The sequence below is a fragment of the Grus americana genome, unplaced genomic scaffold (genome assembly GCF_028858705.1).
Source record: "Grus americana isolate bGruAme1 unplaced genomic scaffold, bGruAme1.mat scaffold_548, whole genome shotgun sequence".
NCBI classification, from domain to species: domain Eukaryota; kingdom Metazoa; phylum Chordata; class Aves; order Gruiformes; family Gruidae; genus Grus; species Grus americana.
In genome coordinates, this window is record NW_026561790.1 from 11,941 (window position 1) to 20,032 (window position 8,092).

Below are 8,092 nucleotides of genomic sequence, written 5' to 3' on the forward strand. Positions count from 1 at the left end.
ACTAGAAAATAGAAAAAGCTTTGTGTCAGGACCACAATAAAAGACAGACCCCCGGCTGGAGACCGTTACGAGCGCGGGCGATACGCATCCTCTTCACCGTGAAATTCCAGGGAATACGGTCGCTCAAGCCTGCGCTGGAAATAATTGCCTAGTCTGTGTCTCTAAGTAACTGTGACATCCAGATGGACGGTGAAGGGATGGATGCAAAAATTAAGTCAGGGAATAAAGAAAGCAGAAGGTACAGGGAAGCAGAGACTTCAGAGTTCAGGAAGGTATATTTTAACCTACCCCATGCTTCATAAGATGAGACTCTTCTGACATTCAGCTCTGCTTATGGCCGTGCCGAGGGCCGGATAACTTACGCCGCACGTCTCGGGATCGTCGTGCCTCCGGTCGGCTGCGATGAGACTGAGCTAGAATAGTCCTCGGTGGCACCCAAATCCACCTGTAAAACTTATCTGAGAATGGGTGATGAGCCCTCCTCTTTCACAACTGTCCCTCGGTCCCAAAACTTTAGAAACTCCTTCTCTTCTCCTGAACTCCAAGAAGGAACGCCGCTCCTTCCTGACAGCTCTCTCCTTGTATTTGCGCCCCCCCAAACCCCCCGTGTCGGCCGCTCCTCAAAGCCTTACACTGCGTTCTGCAGATGACTCTTACCTTCTATCTTTCCGCGAGCTATGAGCCTGCAAAACAAAACAAAGTCCCAATGCTTATAATCTACGAGAAGCCTGCAGTGAGCCGCAAAGGTTCTAGGAACAACGTGGTACTCCGTGGGTGATCGGGAAAAGCGGCGAGCTGTCCCGTAGCCTGAAAGACGCTATACCTTACATCCCTGCTGCTTTCTTCAGAAATGCTAAAACTCTGTGAATGAATACATACAAGATGCTGAACCTAACCCCTGCTAGATAATCTCATCGTCAGTCCTATTAAGAGAAATAATACTGGCAACTTACATAGCTTACAGGAAAACTGGAGAAAAAAACCAAGGTTCCCTCTTCTGTAAAATCAGGAATTCCAGTAAAATGCAATGGACCTAGAAAAAAAAAAAAAAAGAAATACATGTTATTAAATGATCTTACAAACCTCAGAATGCTCAATATAAAAATACTGACCTGAAAACTAATAAATGAAAAACCCCACCAAATCTGCATAAAGCATACTTTCTATTAAATACACTGCTTAACCTTGACCGGTCCCAAGACTCTTATCTCAGATGTATCTACCCAAAAAGCCAAACTGATACTAAAGCTGCCCTTGACTGAAGGACCAGCATAGCTCTGATACCAGAGAAGCCTGGAAGCAGATTGAGCTCCCTGGCAGAGGCCTGCGGTTCATATACCCCGGGCCCCGCCCACCATCCTTCCCACCAGCCCCTGGGAAAGGGGAGGGGCTGACCACCACAAGGCTTAAAAGCGGCCGGAAGAGCAGGAGTGGATTTTCTTACCTGTCTTGAGTTTATGGTGTACTAAGTGCTGAATAGAGAAAGCAGCTCTGGCTGGAAACAATGATACCCGCTCTTTTACTGCGACTCCATCTATTGTATCGATGATGTGACCGGGTATGTAATTAGTTTTGATTTTTCTGGGCTGTATACAGAAAGAGATAAATGGTACGCTAAATCTTGTAGCAAAGTAGTTAATTAAATGCAATGACAATCTTGTTGTTGAAAATTACATCTGTTAGTTTACTATAAAAACCCCAAAATGCTCCGGGCTTACACGTCATTTTGAGCGAGACCGCACATACCGCCTGACTTCTACCGGAACTACGTTCTGGATAAGACCGAATGACAAAGCCGGAATAGACCCTGTGAGAAGCCCTTCTCAAAAATATCTCTGGCTGAACAGTAAATTACTTACTGTAAATTGTCAGCTAACCTCGACAGTCTCTCCGACTGACTCCCTTAACGGAACTAGATGAGTCCCAACGGAGAGAAAGCGCCAGAAAACCATAGAAAATGAAAAATATGCATCAGAAACGCTACAAAACACCCTTACGAGCGGGCAAGTAGCTACAACAAAATATCGGCGATAATTAAAGCGCCGCCGTAGTATGCACGCTGTTTTTGGCATGAATCCGAAACGTAGCCCCGTAACGGCTACCGTGAAGGAAACTAACCCTATCCCTTCCGAAACCGGCACGCGCAGAAACGCAGTTTTAAAAGTTGCGGTACAGGAAATGCAGGAGAACAAATAAAAATGGGACGAAAAACTAGATATAGAGACTGAAACAGAAAATTTGGAGAGCGACAGAGTATGGGAAAGACAAGAAAACAATAAAAAAAACAGATGTCAACATAAAAGTTGTCACAGAAAGAAAACATAATAAGGGATGGCATTAAGCCAGGCGAGAAAAAAATTTAAAATGAGGATATGGTAAAAAATAGATGCCGACAAGGAAATACGATTTAAGAGGCGACGGGGTACGTGACGGACGTCAATAAATTTAAAAATACGGATAGGGAGCTTGATAAAAGTAGACGTGGAATGAAAATGGAAAAAGCGATGGCGTTCAGAACAGATGGGAAAAAAATTAAAAATAAAGACAGCAAATGGGTTTAAGTAGACATAGAAAGAAAATTTTAAAAGCAAAGGCATTAAGGAAAGACATGACAAAAAAAAATAAGGGTAGGGTGATAGAGACACACAGAGGAAGCAAATGATAAAAGCAGGGGCATTAAGGAAAGAAAAGGAAAAATTACAAAACAAGAATAGGGAGAAAAATACGGAGAGACATAGGAAGAAAATTTCAAAAGCAAGGGGGTACAGGATGGATGAGAAACAAATAAGGCAGAATTGGTTAAAGTGGACGTTGAAAAAATTTTAAAAGCGATGAGGTATAGGGCACATGGGAAAACAAAAAATAGGGACATCAAAGCAAATAAGCTTAGACATAGAAAGAAAATTTTAAATGCGACAGCTTTAAGGAAAGATGAGAATAAAATAAGAACGGGGGAAAATAGCACGTGCGCAAAACTAAAAATCAATGAGGTACGTGACAAAAAAAATGGACCGAGTATGGGAAACTAAATAAATGGAGACATTGAAAATTTTTACAGCGACCCTGTGCAGGGCACAGAAGGAGGAATTAAAAAATAGAGACGGGGAGTCGGATAGAGGGAGACGTAGAAATTTTTAAAAGCGATAGGCTACAAGAAACATCAGAAAGAAGAAAAAAGTAGGAATGGGGATGAGAATAGAAGGAAACATTGAAAGAAAATTTAAAAAGCGGCAGGGTATACGGCAGAAAAGGATGAATTAAAATTTAGGGAAAGGGAGATGGATATATGGAGTTGTTGAAAGAGAAATTAAATAGCAATGGCCTATAGGGAACATAGAAAACAATTTTAAAACATCAAGAAAGGGAGACAGAGAGATGTAGAAGGAATTTTAAAAAGCAACTGAGTACAAGAAATAAAACGTAGGGACAGGAAGATGGGTAGAGGACAATGTGGAAAGAAAATTTAAAACCTGATGGGATACAAGAAACACAGAAATATTAAAAAAGGGACAGGGAGATGAAGAGAAGGAAACATAAAAATTTAAACAGTGAGTGGGTACAGAGGGAGGAATAAAAAAATAGGGAGAGGGAAACAGATTTGTTAAATCTACCAGAGGTGAGTTACCCTAGGTTTGCTTTACTGCAGCGCCGGATGCACGGGGGAAACGGCTCCGCCAAACGTGCGTCCGGGTGATTACCGAGACGCAGGTTCTATAGAATCAAAATATACGTATCCATTATTTTCCAAGAAAAGGCAGTCCTATGATAATCATTTCTTAGAATTCATTTCCATATTCTCCTCCCCGTCACGCACGCTCGGTGATTTGAGTCGGCGGTCCTCGGAGGTCTCTGGCGGTCGCCGGTGGTCACGCACCCGTGTCCGCCGGATGGCCCTCTTCTTGCAGGCGTGCGCGGTATCCTTGCTGCGGATGCGCCTGTCTGTAACAACTTACTTTGTAAGATTAATATTCCCAGGCCTATTGTCCGGTTGGGTAGGGACCGTACGAGGAACGTAGCGGCATTGTACGCTGCCGGGGTCGGTTAGCTTCGTTATCTATTACCTTGATTAGAAACCCCTTTCCCATGATTATAGGCTTTAAAACAGTTCTAGGCCTTAAGCAGCTTTCTAGTTAGCATAAGTTTTCTTATAGCTAGGCTTCTATATTTTTTACAGTTCCCTCCATTTGTTTTTATTGCATCCCTGCAATTATTTATATCTCCGAGCTCATTGCCATTTTGCTACTATACTAGAAAAACAGGTTATACAAGATTGAAAAATCGCTATTACGCGTACAATCCCTACGATTGCTAAGGCTGCTACAGCAAGGGCCTTTTTGAGCCGCACAGATAGATCAGGAACCCGGGAAGTCAACCCCGACATGGTATCGGTAAAACCCCGAGATGTATCGTCTTTTTGTACTTGTCGCATTCGAGAACTAATTTCCCAGATTTTATGTACGTCAGTCAATAATTCCCCTGAATGATCCATACGCGTGCGACGACTCGTATTTAGTGTTGTGCGAACTCCACCTTGCGATGCTAACGTCGTATCTAAGGCCGTAAGATTTTGGAGGGTAACTTTTGAGAGTTCTGCTATTTCAATTTGCAAAGTTGTTAACCCACGAGCGGTATAGTTTGCCGGTTTTTCAATTTCTCCTGATATGTTTAAAATCGCTTTTTCCAGTTCGGTCACCCCTAAAGATGGTACGAACCGTCGGAGAAAAGAATGAAATCCCGAGGGCTTTTCTATTAATGGGGTATCGGTCCTTTTAACGCGAGTTAAAAAGGTGCGATGCCAGATTGGAACTTCTACAGTTTTCGGGAGCATTTGTAAATCCGCAGTTACCAATCCTAGAGTGCGAATTCCTCCCCGACGCAGAAGTACTTTATAAGCTTTGTCGCTACGCGACCAAAATACTCCCGATGCCTTTGGTCCCCTCTGGGCCCGGCTTCAGCGAGATTTAATAGGATTAGTTGTGTTACATTTAGTCTGATTTCCCACAAAAACGTGGTTAAGATAAAACTGCCGATTCCGACTCTCTGGGGGGGTAACGTCTCTCTACGCAGAGGATGTTACGCTATTCGTCTAAAGGAGGAATTTTGATGGTGGGGCGCACGTTAGAGATCGGATCTGCCAAGGACTGTGCTAAGAGGTGTTCTTCTTAACCCAGAGAGATGGTCTCCTGCCTGCAGGAGGTCCTCCTCCTCTGTTTCTTTAATGAAGCTGCCAGCTGGATCCCCTTCATTTTATTCTTCAGCTGCATTGCCTTTTTCTGGCCTTGGGCTTGGGCCTCAGCAGCTCCTCTGTGCGGCCAGTAAGTGTCCACCTATGCTTTTTTGCCTGTGCCTCTAGGAGAAGGAGGCCAAAGGCAACCCACACAAACCTGAGGCAGATGCAGCAAACAACATCCCCAGAGAGGAACCAACAACTGACCCCTCACCACTGCCTCTGGGAGAGGTAAACAACCAGCAACTCTCATCCACAGTGATGACTGTAGCTCTCCTGAAGCAGCAACCCCTTCTTCTGGGGGAGCTTTTGGAGATGCCGCTATTTTCTCCAAACTGATGCTAATGACACCAGCATTTATGGTGCAATAAACTATCTTTGAGGGCCAGCGTGCTAATGTGAAGACAGGGTCAGGCAGCAGTCTGTGGCTATGGGACAGGCTACAGAAGAGGTGCTGCAGCTGGGAACAGCTGTCTGGACTAACCAGAGCTAGAGCATTTTTGTTGAGGTGAGAGGCAGACAGTGCCTTTTCCAAAAGGGGAAATGACAGCTGCCAGCACACACTGGCAAACACTGCATGTCAGCCGAGTGCCATAAGACTACAGCTCCCAGCGTGCTGCGGGAGGCAGCCTTCCACGCTTCCTGACCCTGCGGGGACACTGTCCCATTCCCTCGCACCAACTCACCGAAATCCCCGCGGAGCTCCGCAGCGTGGCTCCGGGCTGGACCGCCAGCCAGCACCCCCCCCACAAGCTCCAACACAGCACGGACGCCCGCCAGCTCCAGGCAACCCTTGCCGCCCAGCTGCGACACAGCGCAGACCCCCCCACCCACCACACGGCTCCAGGCAGCCCCCCTTCAGCTCCATGCCTCTGACCTGCACCCTGCCACCCACCTACCCCTCCTCAGAGGCTGCCCCACTCACCTTCTCCCTCCATGCAGCCACAGCCCAGCAACGCCTCCGCTCCTCCCTTGGCTCACAGCAGCCACTGCACACCAGCAGCCCCTTATAGGGAGGGGCCATGGCCATCAGCCTCACTGCCCGCACCTGGGGCACCAGCAGCCTCACTGCCTGCACCTGGGGCTCCTCCAGCCCCAACCCACAGCTGGAGCCCCACATGAACAGGGGGCCATCACCTGACCCCCCCCCACACCCCTCCTCCCCTGCCCTCCATCACAGCACCCCCGCAAAGGAAGCGCCAAGGCAGCCGGCACGGCAAAAGAGACCGCAAGCGTTTATTCAGTCACACACATAGCCGGTCCCGGGAGAGACTCTGCACCGGGGCCCAGCCCTGGGGCGCCTCGGCTGTCCTACCCAGAGCCACGCTCGCCAGTCCGGCGTGGAACAGACACACGGTCGGTCCGTCAGGCTGCTGGAGAGCTGGGCTGCTATGTGCAGGCTGCCGTCAAAACCGAGGAGCCAGCTGCAAGACGCTAGAAGAGAGGAGAAAAGGGGCAGCCAGCTGGATGGGGGGGGGCGGCGGCGAGCGAGAAAGCACGAGGCAAGGAAAGGGACGGCGAGAGGGAGCGTGACAGAGAGGGAGGAAGAAGCGGCAGGAAGAGAGGCAGTGGGACGGCGACCGACAAACAAGGACGGGGAGCGGGACAGAGAGGCAGAAACGACCCTGGGCGGGCAGCGCCACGGCGAGGGAGGAAAAGAGAATAAGGGCAGGGAGCCGGACCGAGAGGTACGGCGAGGGACAGCTGCACGGGGAGCAGGACAGAGCAACAGAGAATAAAAAAAGGAAGCGGGAGCGTGAGAGAACCGGGCTGGGGAGCAGGGAGAAGGAGAGAGCAACAGAGGGAAAGAGGACCGGGGAGCGGGGCGCAGGGGCAGAGTGAGAAAAAGAGGGGCAGGGAGCAAGACAGAGGGGCAGAGAGACAAAAGAGGGAGACGAGGACTGGGCAGAGGGGAGAGAAAGACGGGGGCAAGGAGCAGAGACACAAAGGTGCCAGGAAAAGGACGGTCAGATGGAGCGAGAAACAGGGTCGGGGAGCAGGACAAAAGGACAAAGAAAAAGGCGAGGAAGAAGGAAGGAAGGATAAAGGTGGGACAGGGAACGGGACATACGCAGTGAAACAAAGCAGAACAGAGAAGAGAGGACAGGGATTGAGGAACAGAGAGAGAGAGACGCAGGCTGGTACACAGAGACGGCGAAGGTAAGCAAAACCAGCGACAGGCAGGAGGACCTGGTTCTGACAACCCATCGCTCCCGGTGTCGCTTCCACGGCCTCAAAAAATGCGACGTGCCGCAAGACAAGAGAATGGGAGAGTGAAAGCAAAGGCACGGGAAACTTAACGCTCTTAGTAATTTCACTGAGCATCACAGCTTACAGTTACTCAATGTCTTCCGGTGTCACAGGGTGAGGTACAACTGATTTCGTCTCCATATCTCTGGACAGAGCTTTTCTCATATCTGGGGGGGGGGGGGAGAAAAAAAAAAAAAGATATTCTAAGACGACAGTCCTTGCACAAAGCCACGTTCAGCGAATTCTCTATTACAATAAGGTCGTTTCTAACCAGAAGATTTCACAGAATCATAGAGTATCTCAAGTTGGAAGGGACCCATACGGATCGCCGAGACCAAGCCCCCGCTCCACGCGGGACTACCTAAAACTAAACCGTGCAACTAAGAGCATCGTTCAGACGCTCCTTGAACTCCTGACAGGCTCGGTGGCTGCGACCGCTTCCCTGGGGAGCCTGTTCCGTGACTGACCGACCGCCCTCTCAGTGAAAAGCCTTTTCCCAACGTCCGGTCTGAACTTGCCCTGACGCAGCTTCGTCCCGTTTCCTCGGGTGCTAGTGCCGGTCACCGGAGAGAGCGGAGGTCAGCGCCTCCCCCTCCGCCGTCCCCCTCGAGGAAG

The 8,092-nt window shown here is 48.8% G+C and overlaps 1 long non-coding RNA gene across 1 annotated transcript; it reads right to left on the reverse strand.

The window, feature by feature from the left end:
• Positions 1-325: 325 nt before the first annotated feature.
• LOC129200825 (uncharacterized) lies at positions 326-1,471 on the reverse strand. Its single transcript, XR_008575114.1, has 4 exons — positions 1,445-1,471; positions 954-1,033; positions 658-683; positions 326-458 (listed from the first exon to the last, which is right to left on the reverse strand). It is a non-coding gene; the product is annotated as an uncharacterized LOC129200825 (long non-coding RNA).
• Between the last annotated feature and the right edge of the window lie 6,621 nt (positions 1,472-8,092).